Source organism: Mandrillus leucophaeus, unplaced genomic scaffold, assembly GCF_000951045.1.
Source record: "Mandrillus leucophaeus isolate KB7577 unplaced genomic scaffold, Mleu.le_1.0 Scaffold224, whole genome shotgun sequence".
NCBI classification, from domain to species: Eukaryota; Metazoa; Chordata; class Mammalia; order Primates; family Cercopithecidae; genus Mandrillus; species Mandrillus leucophaeus.
This window is the reverse complement of record NW_012102299.1, coordinates 2,490,824-2,499,595: the sequence shown is the minus strand read 5'-3', so window position 1 is coordinate 2,499,595 and position 8,772 is coordinate 2,490,824.

The window sequence follows — 8,772 nt, the reverse complement described above, 5'->3', positions numbered from 1 at the left end:
AAAAAAAAAAAAAAAAAAAACCATACACAACAGAAGTTTACCTATATACCAAATCGGCACATGAAGCCCTGAACTTAAAATAAAACTTAAAAAAAATTAAATAAAGATTTGCGGCTCAACAAAGGACACCTTAGGCCCAATTAGCATGGGAAAAACTATTTTTGATGTTCAAATTTGACTAGAAATTCCCATATGTTATAGTTACAAGTAACGTGATTATAATAGATAAATTTAAAAGGCTATACATTGACTGTTTACAGATAAACAAAAACCAGCAAGCATGAGAAGAGATATCCAAAATCAATAGTGACCACATAAATACAAATTAAAACTATAATAAGATGCCATTTTACCACTATTAGACTGATAAAAATTAGAATGCTGGATAGTATCAGTATTGCTAGAAGGAGAGGACGCTTCATCCACTATTGGCGAGATTAGAGACCGGGGCAGGTATTCTGCTGAGTAATCCTGTACCACTTAGGCAAATGAGGCATGGGAATAACTTTTGACAAAGCAATTCTTTTTTTGCGTACATAGCCTGTGAGAGTTAATGTAAAATGTCAACCCAAGGAATATCCACATTGCCAGTAAAGTATCATTTCTGTTTATGTCTGTGATGGTGTTTCTGGAAGAGACTGGCATTTGAATTAGTAGACTGAGTAAGGAAGATCTACCCTCACCCAAAGTAGATCAGGAACCATTTAATTGGCTGAAGGCCTGGCTAGAACAGAGGCAGAGGAAAAGTGAATTTGCTCTCATTCTCTGTCTTGGAGCTGGAACACTCTTTTTCTCCTTTCTTTGAGCACCAGAACCTCTGGTTCTCCAACCTTTGGACTTAAGGATGCACCAGCAACTTCCTGAGTTCTCATGCCTTGTGCCTCAGACTGAGAATTATATATAATCAGCTTCGCTGGTTCTGAGGCTTTCAGTCTTAGACTAAGCCAGGTTACTTTCGTTGTTCTCTAGCTCACAAAGCCTGTTGTGAGACTTCTCAGCCTCCATCATTGTGTGAGGTAATTTCTCTAATAAGTCCTTTCTCATGTATCTATAGTTCTTTCTCCATATCTACAGATATATCCTATTGGTTCTCTCTCTAAAGAACCCCGATCAATATATATCTAAATAAATTCTCACATAGGTCCAAAAAGGGACACATGCAAAAATGGTTTTCCTGGTTTGTTTGTAGTGGTGGTATGAGGGGGCAGGAAGTGTGGATGTTTGAGGCAATCCTGTTGCCCATCATTCAGGGACCAGATAGGTAAAGCAAGGTAGATATCCACCATAGAGTATTATGCAGCAGTTAAGAGCAATGGATTAGATGTATACATAATATAACAAATGGGTATTAGAATTGTTTGAAAAAAATCATTTGAAAAAAATTAAGACCAATAATATATAATATAATAAAACTTAATATATGCTTTTCAAAAAGAAAAAGAAAAAGATTCATATGAAACATGGTTGCCTGTGGGGTAGAGTAAGAGTAGATCACTTATGAGGAGAGAGGGAATAATTAAATGGATAAAACCTGGTAAAAATCAGTGATGGAAACGTGCTACAAACTGAATAGGGTAATTGACTCAACCCTTGATAGTTAACAGTTTCCAAAAAAGAAATCAAAACCCCTATTCTGTTCATCCCTTTGAAATAACAAGAATTAGTTTAACCTTCCATACAATTATTCTATAAGTATTTGCTCTTCTCTTCTTCTGATTCCACAACTATAATTGTTCCAACTCCCATGACATGGTTTCTAGACTATTTACTGTTCTGTGAGGTCCTCTTTGGCACCCAGAACGGTACATAACTTCCAGATGTGGTCTTACCTTCAGAAACCGTCATATCTGGACACTTTACACCTGATTAGACAAGAATTCTTACCCTTGGAGGTCATATACCATGGTTTATTCAGCCCTTCTATGTTTTCTTTCTTTCATTATTACTTATTTTCTCTGTTTTACCTTCAATGCCAATTATTTATTTACTTTTACATGTTTTCCCACACTTTCTGTCTTCTACTCTTATGCTAGATATTGTGCCAGGTTCTGGAGCTTTGGAAATGATCAAGGTGCAATCTTTGTCCTGAATGTATTGCAGAAGTTGTTTCTTCTGAAGGCATGCAAGAATTCGACATATTTGGACTTAATTGACTAATCTGATTTTTTATGTTTACTAAGAAATTACAGCAGTGTCATTTCTCACCCCTACTGTTATTTTTAATCAGCCATTATTCTTTTCGAAATCAATAGTCCTCTCTGAAGGGACATCCTTCTTGATATGAAAACAAATGCATTTCTACTCCCTTTGAAAATATTAAGATTTATCTCTAGAAAGTTATCTGCTGATAGCATTTTAATGTGCTAGAAAGGTTTTCTAACCGAGAAACTATTGGATTTTCAATTCCCAGTATTTTATGTTAAGGAAAACAATTCCGTAAAGATTTAGAAGAAAAGAAGATAATTTATAATTTTGTGAATTGCTTAATTCAGGCCCCAAGTCTTAGATGCTGGGACAGGAAAATGTTTTAGATGTAGTTCACAGACAGTATTAAAAAATATGATGATGAAGACTATTCTTTTTTAATTTGATCAACCAATAGTTTGTACATATTTCCCTCCCAAAGCTAATTTTGTGTATATAAAAAGGCAAGCGTATAAAAGCTTGTATAGACATGAACAGACACGTTGAGACTGCCTTGATTTCCCATCCAACTGTCTGAACTTATGTAGAGTGAAACTTTACCTTCTTCACTCCCTTCTCCAAGAAGAAGGAGGTGCCTCTCTTTATTTTAAAGGTGAATTTAAGCCAGGAGCAGCGGCTCACACCTATAATCCCAGGAGTTTGAGACTAGCCTGTGCAACATAGTGAGACCTTGTCTCTATAATTAAAAAAAAAAAAAAAAAATTAAAAATCAGCACTATTCAGAATAACAAAGACATGGAATCAACCTAAATGTGTAGACTGGATAAAGAAAATGTGGTACACATATACCAAGAAATACTACGCAGCCATACAGTAAAAACATATCCTTTTCATCAAGGACACAGATGCAGCTGGAGGCCATCATCCTTAGCAAACTAATGCGGGAATAGAAACCAAATACCGCATGTTCTCACATGTAAGTGGGAGCTAAATGATGAAAACATATGGACACAAAGTGGGGAACAATAGACCCTAGGGACTCCTTGAGTGTGGAAGATGGAAGGAGACAGAAGATTGATACCGCATGTTCTCACATGTAAGTGGGAGCTAAATGATGAAAACATATGGACACAAAGTGGGGAACAATAGACCCTAGGGACTCCTTGAGTGTGGAAGATGGAAGGAGACAGAAGATTGAAAGCCTACCTATCAGGTACTTACTACCTGGATGATGAAATAATTCACACACCAAATCCACATGGCACACAATTTACCTAGATAAGAAAACCTGCACGTGTTCTCCTAAACCTAAAATAAAAGGTAAAAGACATAATAAATGTGAATTTTAAACACTTGAATGTCAACCTTTCTTAACCTTGCACAATTCTTGTTCCACTTATTATTTCCTCCCTCTTCTTTACCTCTGAATTCTTTCTCCATTTATTTTCTTGGACTATATCACTCCTCAAGTTTTTTTCTTCTTCACCCAGAAAACTGATAAGCTCTTTGAACCTACATCATTCTGTGCATGTAATGAGCATATTTTTCTCTTTCTCTTTCCATTCATGCTTGCAGTTTGCATTTCTAAAAATCTTTTCTCCCAGTCATTGCATAGCCCACTGGTGGTTGTGCCAAAACCACTCAATTGAAACAGTTTCCATTGAATCAATAAAGGCATCCCAGGTACGAATTTCAATGAATACGCTATAACCTTTGTCTAAATTGGCAGTAGTATTGACCAATCTTTCCTTCCTAAAACTTATTTCTTCCATTGAGATCATTAACACCCGGTTTCTTTCTTAACTATTCCCTCTAAGACTCTGTCGCTAATTTTTCTTACTCTGCCCACCCTTGTTATCCTTCAGAGGTATTTTCCATTTTCTGTGCTCTTCTCACTCCTCCCCACTTCATAGTTTGAATTAGAATCTATATATAAATGAATCCCAAATCTATAAATTCAGACTGAATAGTTCTCCAAACTCTATACAAATATACCTTAGCTGCCTATCTGAATTCCCTACTGGGTATTTCTTTATTTAATTTTTAATTTTTTTCAAATTTATTTATTTTAAATTGACAGATAAAATTGTATTTATCATGTAAAAACATGATGTTTTTAAGTATATATACACTGCGAAATGGTTACATCTAACTAATTAATATATGCATTATCTTATATGGTTATCTTTTTTTCCAGTATTTATTTTAGGTTCAGTGGATACATGTGCAGGTTTGTTACCTGGGTAAATTGCATGTTGTTGTCATTTTGTGTACAGATTGTTTCATCACCCAGGTAATGAGCATAGCACTTGATAGGCAGTTTTTCAATCCTCACCTTCCTCCCACTGTCCACTCTCGAGCAGTCCTTGGTATTTATTGTTTCCTTCTTTGTGTCCATGTGTACTCAATGTTTAGTTCCCACTTATAAGAGAAAACATGTGGTATTTGGTTGTCTGTTCTTCTGTTAGTTTGCTTAGGATAATGGCCTCTTGCTTCATCCATGTTGCTGCAAAGGACATAATTGTGTTCTTTTTTATGGCTGCATAGTATTCTATGGTGTATATGTGCCACATTTTCTTTATCCAGTCTGCTACTGATGAGCAACTAGGTTTATTCCATGTCTTTGTTATTGTGAATAGTGCTGCAATAAACATATACATACATGTGTATTTATGGTAGAATAATTTATATTCCTTTGGGTATATACCCAGTAATGGGAGTGCTGGGTCAAATCATAGTTTATTTTAAATTCTTTGAGAAAACTCCAAACTGCTTTCCACAGTGGTTGAACTAATTTCCATTTGTACCAACAGTGTATAAGCATTCCCTTTTCTCTGCCACCTTGGTAGTGTCTGTTATTTTTTGACTTTTTAGTAATAGTCATTGTGACTGGTATCAGATGATATCTCATTGTGGTTTGATTTACATTTCTCTAATGATTGGTGATGTTGAGCATTTTCTCATATACTCCTTGGCCATATGTATGTCTGCTTTTGAGAAGTGCCTGTTCATGTCCTTTGCCCAATTTTTAGTTGAGTTCTTTTTTTGCATGTTAATTTGTTTAAAACTTCCTTACAGATTCTGAATATTAGACCTTTTTTGAATGAATAGCTTGCAAACATTTTGACCCATTCTGTAGTTTCTCTGTTTACAGTGTTGATAGTTTATTTTGCTGGGCAGAAGATCTTTAGATTAATTAGGTCTCACTTGTCAATTTTTGTTTTTGTTAAAATTGTTTTTGGAGTCTTTGCCATGAAACCTTTGCCAGAACCTATGTCCAATGTCCAGAATGGTATCATTTTGTGGTAAGAATTTTTAAGAGCCACTCAGCATTTTTCAAGAATACAGTATATTATTATTAACTATAGTGACCACATTGCACATTAACTCTCTTGAACTTATTCCTTCTAGCTAACTGCAATTTTGTATCCTTTGATCAACTTCTCCACATCCCCCTTCTCCCATACCACCCCAGACTCTGATAACCACCATTCTACTACTCCCTATTTCTGAGATCAGCTATTTTTAGATTTTTAGGTTTCACATGTGAGTGAGATCATATGGTATTTGTTTTCCTTTGCCTGGCTTGTTTCACTTAACATGTCCTCCAAGTTCACATGTTGTTGCAAAGGACAGGATTTTCTTCTTTTTTTCTGGCCTAATGGTATTCCATTGTGTAAACATACCACATTTTCTCCATCCATTCATCCATTATGGACACTTAGGGTGACTCTATATCTTGGCTATCGTGAAGAGTGCTGCAATAAACATGAGAGGGCAGATATCGCTTCAACATACTGATTTCTTTTATAAAATAAGTAAATAAATGTATGTATGTACACACACACACACACAGAACTGTAACATAGCAACTGCACCCAGTTGCTGGATCATATGGTAGTTCTATTTTTAATTTTTTGAGACACATCCATACTGTTTTCCATAATGGCTGTACTAATATATATTCTCACGGTGTCCAAAATATATAGGGAGCTCAAACAACTCAATTACTTACTGGATATTTCTACCTGAACTCCAAAGGCATATCCATGTTAGAATGTTCAAATTATCAATAGACCCTTTGTCCTAATTTAAAATTAATTTTCCATCATAATTTCCATATGAATTATTAGTACCACCTACTACTTCAAACCTGAAACCTGGAAATTATCCTTTACTATTTAATCTTTCCTCCCTCAACCCCCATATCCAAACATTTCTTCACACTTGTCTACTTTATTTTCCCAATTTCTCTTTGATATATTCATCTCCATTTCTACCACCTCCACCTTAGCTCATAATTTCTTATTTCTCTAGAAATGTATCTGGAACACACTGTTTAACACATTGCAGTTTTGTGTTTATGTGCTCTTATTGGTGCACCTTGGCCTCGAGCTACCATTAGAGATGAGTTTCTCAATATCCTTGGAAAAATAACTCCCCGATCTTCTTTCTCATTCCAGATATTGCTAAAGTCTTAGCATGCTTGTTGGCAGAATCAACTCCTTTTCACCAATAAAGTAAAATAAAAAGGGAGAAATGGAGTCTCAGAGAGATTGAGTGCCTTGATGAAAGTCAAAGAGCTTGTAAGTGGTAGGACTACAACTCAATAAAATTGAGTGTTACATAAAGATATATAGCATATGTGCTGGGTGCAGTGGCTCACGCCTGTAATCCCAGCAATTTGGGAGGCCGAGCTGGGCGGATCACAAGGTCAGGAGATCGAGACCATCCTGGCTAACATGGTGAAATCACGACTCTACTAAAAATACAAAAAAAATTAGCCAGGCATGGTGGCAGGCCCCTGTAGTCCCAGCTACTCGGGAGGCTGAGGCAGGAGAATGGCATGAACCTGGGAGGCAGAGTTTGCAGTGAGCTGAGATCACACCACTCACTGCACTCCAGCCTGGGGGACAGAGCGAGATTCCATCTCAAAAAAAAACAACAAAAAAACCACAAAAAAAACACATAGCATATAAATACTGTATGTGATTACCAGATTTTAAAAATTACATTCAGACATGCTAAATTCACAGTTCTGATTATGTCTGCATTAATATTTCAATAATGTGTTTATATTCAGCTTGTGTCTTTTTGGAGTACAATGAAAGAATGTTTTAGCACGTTAATTGCTTTCTACCTCAGAAACTGATCTCCCTAATCTTATCTCAGGGTACATTTTGAGATCACTTCCACAGAGAGTGTAGCAATAGAGTGACAAGGACAGTTGCAGCCCTCGACAGAAGGCAAATCTTCTCTTGGCTTCTGAGATGCATGTTCTAGAAAACAACAGGCTGTTGCTCTGACACAGACAATCCCACATTATCATTTATTCACCAAAATACTATCCATGACAGGAAGAAACTGTGTAAAAAGAACTAATTACAATTGTGAGGCCATATTCTTAAGACAATTAGCACATCACGGGGGTGTATATTTTACTCCAAATACCAGATGGGCTAATGTGAGAAGCTTTGCAATTTGAGGAAATGGCAAAAGGCCTAAGAGTGAGAAACTGTCACTTTAAATTGCTTTTCTTTAGAAGAAAGTGTGAGAGGAAAAAGAAAACGTGAATACAAACAAGCAAAATTCAATGGGATCTCTGGGCAGATAATTTTAATAGGTAATAGGAAAGGAAAAATGAGAAAATCCTCAGTTTGTTTCAATCTAGTTACAGCAACACTTCTTTACTGAGATTCCAACTATTAAAGTAATAATATAAATTTGGGAAATTATAAATATGTAAAACACTGATTTTTTACACCTTGTCATTCTCACAGCAAATGTGTAGACAATGCATATATTAGTCATTCTTGTATTCAAAGGGAGAAATGGAGTCTCAGAGAGACTGAGTGCCTTGAAGAAAATCAAACAGCTTGTAAGTGGTAGGACCACAACTCAATTTCAGACCTTCTGCCTCCAAATTCCAGGCCCTCGTTCTTTCTATTGAGTGACAGAATCTGAGTAACAGTTCTGCTCTATGCTTTGAACTCTAAGAGAAAATTTAGCTTCATAAATATTATTCACTCCAAAGAACAGCAAAGGTCAGCTTACTCAGTGTGTTCTGTTGATCTGACCCATCAGCATATTGCCTCAGTGCTTCCAAGTCTAAGGAAGCTTAACCATAAATAAACAGCGCCTTAAACAAGGCTTACCCAAGGATGGCTTCTCCAGAACCCTAATGATGCTGATGCAGACAATTACGAAAGAAGTTCCTGCTTTGTTGTGATGATGCTCTCATTTATTCTTATTAAGATAAATCTCCATAATTTATTTTAAATAATTTATGTCCCAAAGGCACCAACAGAACACAATTTACGTGTGGCTCTGAAAAAGTTCACAGCAACTATTTCTTTTTCTTTTTAGGGAAACTGCTTATTTAATCTGTTTTGGTTGAATAACATTATTTAATTTGAACTTTCAGGTGCTCTTCATTTCATCAGTCTCTACATCTTGTAAAATTAATTAGTGACAAAATGTTTCTTTCTTTCTTTTTTTTTTTTTTTTTACTGTAACCAGACTAGCATCCCTCAGAGGCAAGGCAAGAAGCCCCCAAATCAAAATGGGCTATCTGGATTGCTAAACTTATTATACTCATTTACAACTCGCTGACTGTTTTTGTTCCAA